The sequence below is a fragment of the Coturnix japonica genome, chromosome 2, assembly GCF_001577835.2.
Source record: "Coturnix japonica isolate 7356 chromosome 2, Coturnix japonica 2.1, whole genome shotgun sequence".
NCBI lineage: Eukaryota > Metazoa > Chordata > Aves > Galliformes > Phasianidae > Coturnix > Coturnix japonica.
In genome coordinates this window covers 126,858,456-126,870,856 of record NC_029517.1, presented here as the reverse complement: position 1 = coordinate 126,870,856, position 12,401 = coordinate 126,858,456, and the positions used below count along the sequence as shown (strand labels likewise).

Sequence of the window (12,401 nt, the reverse complement as noted above, 5' to 3'; positions counted from 1 at the left end):
CCGAGCAGACCCTTTGCAAGCTCTTTCTCTCTCTCTTTTTTTTTTTTTTTAAAGAAAAAAAAACTTCCATTTTTTTTTTTCACTTTGCTCACATGGTTGGCTTTCCTTCCTGTTCTCTTTCCAGTTGTAGTGCCTGTGTCTGCTCACCGGTCAGGACATTTATGGATGCAGAGCAACACCCTTAGCCTGCAGAACTCTGGGCTCACCGTGGACTGGATTTCCTCTCTGTTTCTTGGTCGTTTTTTTACTTTTGACTTTTATTTCATCTTTTTGGTGGAAATTAAACCTGAAGAAATATGGTCTTTTCCAGCTAGCCATGGGAGAATATTTTTTAGTCTGAGATGGAATAATGGCCTTAGGTCTGAGGAGCATATCTGGCATGGGAATTCAGCCCACACACATCCCGGTGAGTTGCAGGCATGGGCTGGGAGGGTGCTGGGTGTCGTGCAGGACAAAGGCTGAGCGGGGCTGCAGAGCTGCAAAAAGCAAATGGGTGAAACTGAAGGGAAAACTTTTTCAAAAGGAATCACTGAAGTCCATTTTTCATTCCTAAAGTGCACGTTGCTTTACAGCCTAGATAACATCCAGGTAAGCTTTACGTATCAGGCCAGATTCTACGAGACCTTACCGATGCAAGTAACTTTTACTCACACAAAAAACTTCAGTGACTTTAGGAAGAGCTCTATAAGAAAAGTCTTGCAGCATTAGGGCCACATGTATTAAAACTGCAATATCTAAAGCTCTGTAGAAATGATCTTAAAGATAATTTTGCAACTGGTATTGTGTGCTTCCTTGGTATTTCATGTTTTATTCTTGATCTACTTTTAAATTTTACCAAAAAAACTCATGTTCCAAATATTTCTCCTATTGTCTCTTAACTAAGTTTGCAGTAGGGCTGAAAGTGTATTTCATGCAGCAATGTGCCGGGAGGCCAGAAAGGGGCTTTCGCTGTAGGAGGGAAAATGCTGAGTGCTATGCTACCCTAGCTGGAAAGTTGCATTCAAACACTGGGCTTAGCTGAGGTTTTCGCTTCATTTTCAGATGGGAGAGCCCTTGGCAGCATTATTGCTAGCCTGAGGTGTTCTCAGTTAAGCCATCGCCATGAGCGCAGTGGGTGGACTGGTCTCAAAATCAGCATTGAAAAGAAAAAAGAATCTTCTTTTCAGACCTCTTTTGATCAGATTTCATTGCCAGCACCCATAGAAGCTTTGTGGCAGGATGATGTGGAAGATAAAGCATCATCACTATGGCAGCTTTTGTTGTGTCCCTTAGCTGGAGGCCATGCTTCCAGTACATATTCCTGAGCTGCTCCTTGGACCTGATCCAGGGATTTGGTTCTCCAATTTTAGGGAAAAACCTCAACTCAGAAATTGCTTATATACTCAGAACTAGGGAAAACAGCTTTCATTTTAGTCCTGATTTTCATTAGACTACTGAAAATGCCCTGACCTCTAGCATATAATACACTACACATAGTGATGCATACTCAAAAGACTTTAATACCTAATTTCTTTGGTTAAACAGGAGAGAATACCTTACATTTTCATACCAACAAAGAAAAGGAACCATCTTCTAAATTCTTTCCAAAGCTTCCAATTTTGAAGTTTTAAACTTAATAATTATCTGGTGTGTCAGATTTCTAAACAATCCTTTGAATGTGTAATCTTGCTGCTCTTTTTTAAGGATTTTCTTCAGAATCTGCTAAAGGTCTGTGTGAGACCAGTCTGGCCAAACCCGTGTCTTTTTTGCCTGCAAGCCTTCAGGAATTTAATTATTAACATGGGCCAACACTGAAACTGATGGTATTTTATGCACTGAAATGCTGGCTCCTGGTGGGTACATAGGTGGGTACACTCGGTGTAGGGGACCAATCTCCCCCCAAATGAGAAGGAGGGCAATGAACCCCTTACCTGAGTAAGACCAGACCTGGTGCCCTGCCTGCAAAAGGCTGCCACTGAAGTGGCTGGAGCATGTCTCAAAGATGTCAGAATGGTCAAAGCATCACTAAACATCAGTTAAGTGCAGAAAACAGTGCACTGATGAGGACAGAAGGAATATGTAATGTAAAGACTTCTATAGGTCTTCCCAACTCCAGGTGTGGAAATGTGGTTGGCTGACTGATGAGCAGGAGCCTTGGAATTGACTTGATTGGTTTTTCCCTCCTTTTTGCAGGACAGTCAGAACTTTCTGGTTTAAGTCAGATTGGAAATGCTGTGGGAACAGTTTTTCTGGTGGTATTTTGGTATTTCCTCTGCTGCTCACGCCCAGACCAGGAAGTGCAGAAGCACAACCTTCAGCTCATTGTGTGCAGGCTTCTTTTTATAAATGTGAATTATCTTTCCTCTTTCCTCCTTGTGATTTTTTTTTTCCCCTTTCCTAATAGCCCTTACGAAGGTTTAAGGCTTGCTTTGATTTAGACTGTGGGATTTTTTTGTACCTCTTGATATAACTGTACCAAGCATTAAATTGTTCCCTAATAAATGATTATCACATTAGTTTGAACCATCTAAGTGTAATATTCCCACCTCAGCTTTCCATGACCACGGATTCCTGTGCCAATGTTCCTCAGCAGCTCTTTCTATGTTTCTACTGACATTCACTCCCATACTTTCAGCAGGATGAGGTCTGACTGGACATGAAGATTTATCTATTCAGTTGCCAATAACTAAATGTGGCAAAAAGCCACTTTTTGATAACCATCCACACAACTAAACCTTCTAAGATTAGATATGTCCTGTTCTCTCTTTCCCTCCCTCTTCTTCTCTTTCTGCATCACCAAGGAGATTCAGCTGATGCACCTTCCCTCCAAATGTCCAACCCATTCACCATCACAACTGCTGGCCCTTTCGTATTGTTGTTGGCATGTGCAAATAAGCAGTTATGCCAGGACTAGAGTCCTGCACAGCTAACTTCATGCACGTGGTGATGTTTCTTTGGTCTGAGATAAATGGACCAGAGAAACTAAGCCTCTTTTCCTGAAATTGTTCTGCACGCTGTAAGGTTCTGACTCCTTCTTTTCACGTTATTTTCTGGAAAAAGCAAAGAATACAATTTTATCTCTTATCTGAGCAAGTAGAGCAAGCAGATCACTTTTGGATTGTTTCTTCAAACCTCTTCTAGACACCTTGTAGGGTGTTTAATCAGCCATTGTAAAGGAAAATAAACTTAATCACAGAATCATAGAACTGTTAGAGTTGGAAGGGACCCTTGCAGGTCACCTACACCAGCTCCCCTCCAATGAACAGAGATACCTACAAGTCAGTCAGGTTGCTCAGAGCCCCATACTGCCTTATCTTGAGTGTCTTCAACTGTGGGACATCCACCTCTATGGTCAACCTGCTCCAGTGCCTCGCCACATTTTTTGTAAAAAAAACTTCTTTATAACCTGTCTCTTTCCTCTTTTAGTTTGAAATCGTACCCCTGCTCTGTCACAGCAGACACAGCTAAAGAGTCTGCCCCCTTCTTTGTTATAGCCCCCCTGAGATACTGAAAGGTCACTGAGGAGGATCTTGAAGGTACATGGTGAAATAATTATCTGTATTTATATTTGGGTCCACTCTCATAAGCACTACATGGAACAGATCTGCCAATCACGTCTGAAAGCTGTTTCCATATGGGACTTAGTTTGTGAGACAATTCCTTCAGTGGCTTCGCAGTCCTCAAAAATATGAGGGAATACAAGCAGAGAGCACTTCCATCAAATAATTCTATAATTTAAGAAGATCTAAGTAGAGACAATGGAATTGCCAAGGATTTTAGAGCCATGGGCTTGTTTGGAGCAGTTGTTTTTTCTTTGCCCTCGGCTTTAAGGTTCTCTCTTGGGCTTTGGGGAGCAGCAGTGCAGAGGGTACCAGGTAAAGTGGGAAGCACTCTTTGTCTCATTATCCAGGCACTAATTAGTGTGAGGATGGGAAGCAGCAGGGCTCAGCCTGAGCTGCATTCCATACTAAAGCTCCTCACTTGGTTCTAAACCACAAAGCCTGGTTGAGCCTTCCCTGAGACACAGTGATGTTTTCCCCACATCCTCCCCTATCTCAAGGCTGGAGTTAACAAAACCCATCTGCCTCTGTGAGTCAGCAGAAAAGTATTCAGCTTTTATAAGAGTTAAGGGATACTGGATAGGGCAATGTCAAAGTGCAGAAGTCTTCCCCCAGCTTTGGGTTCACATAGCACACACAGGGAGGAGGATGTATTTTCTGTTACCATTCACCAGGCAGGATGATTTACACCAAACTGACGATGCAACCCCCAGTGTTCAGGGCCAGGGCTGTCAAACAAGGCTCTTCTCATCAGCAGGAAATGCAAACAAATGGGAAAACTTCAACAAGCAGCACATACTCCAACACGGTGGCTGTGAGCAGCTTGGAGAAGTCAGAAAAAGCTTGATTTTATTCTCATCAAAAAATGAAAAGGGGAAGCCCCCCCACCTCCTTTTCTGTCCCCTTTGCTACCATCCTGGCTAAAGCAAGTCAATCTGTAGGTGTTTGTGTGGGGGGTTGTTCTCACAGGCTAACCACAGAACAATTTGAAGCACGTAGCTAACTCCAAAGAAACTGCAGTGGTAGTAGAGAGAGTGGGGGGCTGCAGCAGGAAGCCCTGCATACCCTGCAGCACAAGGAGGAAAACAAAACAAAACTTGTATGTCTTCACGCCTCACTACATGACAGTGACATGCATGTCACTACATGACAGCACTAGGCAGATATACCCCACTCTGATTCGTGTCTTTATTGATACGTTGGGCAAAGCACCCAGCAGGAAGGATGAAGCAGAGAAAAGAGGTGACAACCAAGGTGACAGAATTTCAACACTCAGCTTTCACAAATAAAGCAGGGAAAAACAATAACAAACAAGTTGGGAGCCTTTGAGGTGAAGCAGAGCACTCCAAGGAGCACTGGGTGATCTCCAAGGGAAGTGCAGGGCTGGAGGAGACCCGAGGTGGCAGAGGAAGGGGCAGCAAGTTGCGTGCTGTATGTTGGGGTGGTGAAAATGCCCCAGTGGGGCTCTTCTGTCTCTCAAAACCTGAATGTGTTGGGTAGAGAAGAAGTGCTGGAGGGAGGATATGCACAGAGGAGATGAGAGCAGTTGAGTGTGTAGGGAAAAGTGGTCCTATGTCTGCATGGTGCCACAGCACAGAGCTGGGAGTAAGTAACAGCCAGTCTTCAAAGATTTGGTGCTTAAAGAAAACAATACAACTTAAAATTGTTGCACTTCTACACCAGAATAAATCTGTGTGAGACATTCTGTGAGTGTTTTGGAGCTCCATAAAACTCACGGGCTTCTAATTTTCAATTATTTCCATCATTTCCCTGGTCTAGGTTTAGGGTGATGAGATGCTGGCACAGGCTGCCCAGAGAAGCTATGAATGCCCCATTTCTGGTGGTGTTCAAGGCCCTGGGCAGCTTGGTCTGGTAGGTGGCAGCCAAACAGGGGGTTGGGACAAGATGATCTTTGATATCTGCTTCAACCTCATATAATTCTATGTCAAGAAGGACCTCTCTTTGAATAAAACATATATGTTTCTAAGTGATACTTGTGCAAATAATGTAGTGCAACTAATCTTTTTCAGCTAACTGCAAACCTAATTTGTAATTCAGCAGGTAAAAATAATACATCTGTACCATCGCCAGAATCGTCCTTAACCTAAGAAAGAAAATAGCATTTCAATTCAAGCCCTAAGGCTATATATTCAATATGCTTTGGATAAAGGGCAAAAATACCCTTGCCAGCCTGTTACTTCAACTGGAGCAGTGGCTTTGTGGCATGAGGGTGGGGTGAGATTGCAGTTGGAAGCCAAGCTGTGTCCCCAGGGTCCTGGGAGAGCCTGCAACTGCATGTACTTCACCATTCATATTCACCACTCTGTTAGCAGTCAAACCACAGCCTACTCTCCTATTCATCCCTGTAGTAGCCAGAAGGGAGCAAGCCAGTGAGAAATGGGAGACACTCAGCTGGAGGTGCTTCTCAGCACTACTGGGGCAGGAAGAGGAAGATGTCTCCTGCCAAGGCTGGTGCAGCTGCACGCTCTTTTTAATGCAGTTGGTCAAATGCATAAAATCAATTTTATTCTGGCCAGAACTGCCAGCCAGACAGTCAGTAGAGGGTTTCAGGCACTAGGATTTATGTTACCAAGATTCAGTGTAACACCAAGGACTTAGCATGATCCTACTGTTCCATATCAGAACATAAAACTGCCCAAGCCAATGCTTCAGGATTCCATCTCAGTAGTGACTGAGAACTTCCACATAGGAAGCAAGAGCTGATCAGGACTACATGCAGTGATATTTCTCAGATGACAATCCCAGTTTCCCAGTCTGAAGGACTTCTGAAGTTAGAGATCGTACCTACATTGTACTTACCCTGGATAGGCACTTGCAACATGGATTTGTGGTGTGTTGTTTTTTTTTTTCCCTTAATCTCACACACATATTTATCATCCATGAAAAAAGCTTGTTTGAGTTCAACATGCAATTAGACACATTCGTGGAAGAAATTTTGTCTTGAAATTACAGCTGTTCAGTCACTAATAACAGTCAGGGTCCAATCCTTATCTCCTACCTGATTTACAGTACTACTACAAAGCGAGTTTTGTGGTAATATTCCAGATTTATTTGTGAGTAACTAAAATCCACGCCAGCACCGTGGAGTGCATAGATTTATTTTATCTAATTTAGGGTGTAACTATATTGCTGCTTTCCTTCTGCTTTCCAACCCAAGTTGTTTAATAGTCACAAAAATTAGCATACTTACTGATATAATCATTTACCTAATGGTACATTTCCCATAAAATTTGGAATACTGCATTCTCTGATGGTGTAGGATACTGCCTCCATCCATCTGATCAGTGGCAGGTCATAGCTGTGCATCCTTTAATAACTATTTCAGCAGGTGTCCTTTTATTGCTGTTCATAATTAGTAGCTGAATACTTAGGAAAACTTGTTAGGATCAGAAATTCCTACAGTTCATAAGTTATCTATATTCATGAATGAAGAAGATCTCTGCCTTAACAATTTCTGAAGATATTTTATTAAGACTAATGGGTACTATAATTGTATACCGAACGTACAGCTTTTAAATTATCAGCTACCAATTTTGATCTTACACTTGTTCTGGATTAATGTCATGATCTGAATCCAGATTTAATCAGTGGTGTCAGGCAAAGTCCTAGATTTCATGGGTAATTTCTACTTTATTTTCTTTTGTTTTCTGTGTTTATGAAGTTGCGGTTGAGCTGGAGCCACACGTTCATGTGTTGAATTTACTTCTGGTACAGGATCATCTGTAGCTGGTATTTTTTCTCACCACTTAGACCGGCAAATGGAATTGGACTCAGATCTAATTTCCTTTACCACTGAGAATATCAGACTTAAAGGGAAGGACTAACGATTAAAAGATGATTGCAAGTCATGTTTGCTCCTGTGTCCTGGAGCCACATGACAACCTACCTGGCTCCTGGTCTAAGCTAAAGAAATCACCAGGCTGTTGGGATTTATCTTCTTCCCTAAGTTCCTGGGAAGCTTAGAATAGTAATTAAGCTGTTACCTCTATGGCGTAGTAGATGCACGTATGCAGATGGTTGAAAACTCCTGAGCTTCAATCCTCTTGATGCCTTCTAGTGCAGAGAACAGCCCAGCTGTGAGACTGCTCTTCAGCCAAGTCCCTCCCTGCCCCACATATCATTTCTAAGGCTACTTCTCACCATTCTAAATCAGATTCCTTTCCCAAACATACAGAAGAAGCCCTAGGTCCTAGGCATCTCCTTCTCAGGGCTGGGATATGCAATAGGCTCATGCTGTGTGAGTCATGGTGGGGCTTCCCAAGCAAACTTGGTCAATCTCTGCAGCATGAATAAGAGAGCTGGATTTACAGACAAATGGCAACGATAGATCTGTCCATTAGGCAGTGGGGACATAACCCCAATCTGAGCCTAAAACAGGAAGTCTTAGACAACACTGGATGATGATGTTCAAATTCTCATTTAGAAGAACAGAAAAGCATCTTCTTGTTGTTGTCCTTTATGCTCTGAGAAAAAGGAAAGAAAAAAAAAGAAAAAAAGAAAAAAAAATCACAGAAAATGTTGAAATGGAGTTTAAATCATGTGTTAGTGAGAAACTGTGTTGATAAGAAATCTGTATCATTTGTAGTCTCTGCTTATGAGGGTAGGGCAATTGCACCACATGTGTATGTGCCTTTCCATGACTTTGAGCCCTTTCAGTCAATTCCAGTGGAGGAACAGAGGGCCCGAGTGCCCTGTGACAATAGGCAGATGGAAATATACAGTTTGTGACCTCTGACTACCTCCTCCCCAATAAAAAATAACACTTCTATTAAATAAAAATAAAAATAAAAATAAAAATAAAAATAAAAATAAAAATAAAAATAAAAATAAAAATAAAAATAAAAATAAAAATAAAAATAAAAATGGCAAAGGAAAAGGGTATATATAAGAAAGAAATAAAAGGAAAAGGAAAAGGACAAAGGAAAAAGGGAAAAGAAACTAGGAAAAGGCGACAACCCACGGAAAGGAACAAAGAAAAGGAAAAGAAAAAGGAATGGAAAACGGAATGGAAAAAGAAAACAGAAAAAGAAAAGAGAGGAGAGAGACAGCAAAAAGACAAACAGAAAAAAGAAAAAGAAAAAAGAAAAAAGAAAAAGAACAAAGAAAAAGAAAAAGAAAAGAAACAGAAAAAAGAAAAAAAAGAAAACAAGGAGAGAAACTTCCATTGGGGACTTGCAAGCACCTGCTGCTCTATTCTGTGCTGGCTGCCAGTAAAGAGGCCAATTTTTTTTTAGACAAGTGCGTCTCACCCGCCCAATAAGAGGAACTTTCCTTTTGTAACGATAGAAAGCTGACATCCAGACACTCTTCAAGAGCTGCGGTCTTGCCCTCAAATTCAGAGCCTCAGATCATAGCAAAGTCCTGAATAAATTATTTCAACGTTCTTTTGAAAGTGAGGTCAATTATTTCAGCTCAGTAATTAGGATTTCAGCAGACAAGGGCACTTCCTCTTGAGTTTCCCAGTGCAGAACAATGTAGCTCAGTCCAGAACTGCAGAACATTTGTTTTTATAATCCAAATCCTTCCTAAAGTGAATCATCCGCTGGGCCCGTTCACTGAGGATAAGTCAGTCTGTGCCTTGGAGACCCTTGGATTTCTCCAGAACTTCGAAAGAAAAGCAACTCAAAGCCCCAGAAGGTACAGTTAAGTGTTTTTGCTCCTTAGCACCTCCAGCTATCTGCAACTTAGATTAGTTTACTGATTAGCAGGAGACTGGAAGGAAGGTTGGTCATGAAAACCAGAACTGTGCAGCGTCATCCAGTTCCCACTCCAGATGTAAATTGCAGGAGGCTTTGCTCTGGTTCCTACAGACTGAAGAAAGGTGGATGACAGTGACCAGGCAGCATCTCTGTGAACCCTGGCAACACCCTTTGATTTTGACTGCAGTTATCATGAGAAAAATATGTTCTCTTTGTCTTTTCCTGTGTGTTTCAAAAACAAAAAAAAGATATTTATTGGGATTTCTTCCCAAGGAGGAAATAGGTTCATTCCTGAATGCACTAGGCAGATCAGGTTCTTTCAAACCTCCACCCACCCAAGATACTCTGTGGATTCAACTTTTTTAAGCCCTCCCAGAATATTTGTTCAACATTAATTGTGTCTGTTACTGTGCTGCTATTGCAGCAAATAGCAGATCTAGTAGATATAAAGAAACCAAGCCTAATTTATGGCTGTTAATGTAGTCTTACTTCAAGAAGCAGAAAGCTATTTACAAGACCATAATTTCCCTCACACACCACTTATTTTTAAATTGGGAAAGAGTTCTCTCAGAAGAGTAGTAGTCTTATGTCTGTGTAGTATTTTCCCAATCAAGAGAAAGAGTTGCTCAAAGATCTGCACAACTACTTCTTTGAGTAATAATGAAAGTAGAGCTTTGCAGTAAATCATAATGTACAATAAAATTAGGAAAGAAAAGAAAAAAAGAAAAAAAGAGGAGAAGAGAGAGAAGAAGAAAGAAGAGAAGAGAAGAAAGAGAAGAGAAGAGAAGAAAGGAAGAGAAGAGAAGAAGGAAGAGAAGAGGAAGGAGAGAGAAAAAAAAGAGGAAAGAGAAAAAAAGAGAAGACGAAGAGGAAGAAGAAGAGAAGAGAGAAGAGAAAGAAGAGAAGAAGAGGAAAAGGAAAGGCAGAAAGGAAAGGAAAAGAAAAGAAAAGAAAAGAAAAGGAAAAGCGAAAGGAAAAGAAAGTAAAAGGAAAAGAAAAAAGAAAGAAGAAAAGAAAAGGAAAAGAAAAGGAAAAAAAAAGAAGAAGGAAGAAAGAGACAAAGAAGAAAATAAAAAATAGAAGAAAAGAAAAGAAAAGAAAAGAAAAGGAAAAGAAAAGAAAAGAAAGAAAAGAAAAGAAACAGGAAAAAAAGAAAGAGAAAGAAAGAAAAAGAAAGAAAGAAAGAGAAAAGAAAAAAGAAAAGGAAAAGAGAAAAAAGGAAAGAAGAAAAAGAAAGAAAAAAAGAAAAGAAAAAGGAAAAGAAAAGAAAAGAAAAGAAAGAAAGAAAGAAAAGAAAAGAAAGAAAAAAGAAAAGAAAAGAAAAGAAAAGAACAAGAAGAAAGAAAAAAAGAAAAGAAAAGGAAAAAGAACAAGAAGAAAGAAAAGAAAAGAAAAGAAAAAAAAGGAAAAGAAAGAAGGAAAAGAAAAGAAAAGAAAAGAAAGAGAAAAAAAAAGAAAAGAAAAAGAAAAGAAAAGGAAAAGAACAAAAGAAAAGAAAAGAAAAGAAAAGAAAAGAAAAAAGAAAAGAGATTTGGCTGGGGATTAATGGCTGGAATAGGGCTTACTGAATTAAATTGGATCAGATGTTCCTTGGAAAAAAATCTGAGTTAGATTCGTGACGCTCTTTCATTTTTGCTTTTTGCAAAAGATTTAGCTTGATTGCTTCAGAATGACTAACAATTTCTAGACCATGTAGAAATGCTCTTAGAGGCCTGCTGGAAATTTTGGTCTTGATCAAGCGTGGCAGGAACAGAACTCAGAGCCTCCATGACACACAATTTCATTATCTGTTAGCATATGATAGACAACATTAGATATTTAAGGCTTGCTTTGGTTCTACCATCCAAGGGCAGGTTCATGAGTACTGGCCTGTCTTGAAGACAGAGCCCCCTGGATTGCTGAAGATTGCGGTCAAAGCCCAGTTGTGCCACTCACAGTCACTGTTCTGTGACTCACGTGGCTTTCAATGGACTTTCTCTGAGAATCTGATTCCAAGTGTCCAGCCTTCCTTTGGCTCCAAGCTAACATTTGGCTTGGTCTTTCAGACCCAGATTTGTTTATGGCTCTCATCCTGAGCAACCAAGTATTTATGCTTCTAACACGGTTCACTGAAGAGGCAGACTTAAAACTTTAAGCCAGGAACTGGGATTGAAGCTTACAGTTGGTGTTGGTGGCTTTTATAAATCAGAGGTGTCTGTTCTTTTGTCAAGATCCAGTTTCAGTTCATGAATATAATAGGGGAAGGAAATCAAAGCTGCATAAGTCACTGACTGTGCCAAATGATACCAAAAGTTTTTCTTTAGTTAATTAATATCATTTGCTGACCTGAAAGTGAAGCAGGTCCATAACCTGGGAGATAAAAAGGCTCAGTCAGGAGTTGCAGTGCTGGAGGTACTGCATGCACATCTGTCTTCTCATCTGTTCTTGGGCACCTGGCAGCTCTGCGTTAGTGGCTCTGACTTATTCTCTGTTTCCTTAGGCTTTTGTAAAAAATGGACATAACAACAGTTGCCTAGAGGCAGGAGAAGAAGAGAAAGGCTGCATTATTAAAATCCAGAATGCAACACCATTTTAAAATTCATCAAAGTTCTCCAAAGCAAATTCTCCTGAGATGGAGGGCTTAGTCATCCCAGGTTTCTCCAGCTCATTTAGATAATTGTACCTTGAAATAGTTGTCTTTCTCTACCATCTTCCCCCCTCTTTTATCTTTTAACATTGGCACTTGGCAAGTGTTCACTTAGCAGGCAGCTCAGCTCTACTGCTGCAGAACAGCAGAAGAAACCTCAAGTTTCCCACATGTACCTCTCCAGGTTCTGCAATGGGAAAACTGTGTACCACGTCTTAGCGCATGCTAAATACTTACCTCCCTGTCACCCACTCACAAAGTAGCAATGCATCAACCAATTAAACTAATGAATACATCGGTCAAATTTACTTCTCTGTGAAGTGGTTTATTAAGTAACAGAAAAGGCCTAGAGAGGAAAAGCATGAGTTATTCAGTATTTTTAACTATCAGGGCCTGACAAGACTAAGCCTTGATGCTTTCCTATCTTTCTGAAAGCGATGTGACTTTATTGCTTCTGTCTCAGCATAAATTCATGCTGCCACTAAAAAAAGCAGTACCAACACAGTCATGTGAGCT

General features: G+C 40.6%; 1 protein-coding gene across 8 annotated transcripts in view; it reads left to right on the top strand.

The window, feature by feature from the left end:
- Window positions 1-12,401, top strand: part of ASAP1 (ArfGAP with SH3 domain, ankyrin repeat and PH domain 1) — a 153,089-nt gene that overhangs the window by 21,165 nt on the left and 119,523 nt on the right. For 5 of the 8 annotated variants that reach the window (XM_032442902.1, XM_015856325.2, XM_015856319.2 and 2 more), the window contains exon 1: window positions 75-406. The exons of 1 other annotated variant lie outside the window; for it this stretch is intronic. The gene's annotated coding sequence lies outside the window, so the exon portion shown is untranslated. Of the gene's footprint in view, window positions 1-74; window positions 407-12,401 lie in introns of those variants that run through there. 2 more of the 8 variants (XM_015856317.2, XM_015856316.2) reach the window with 2 other exon arrangements.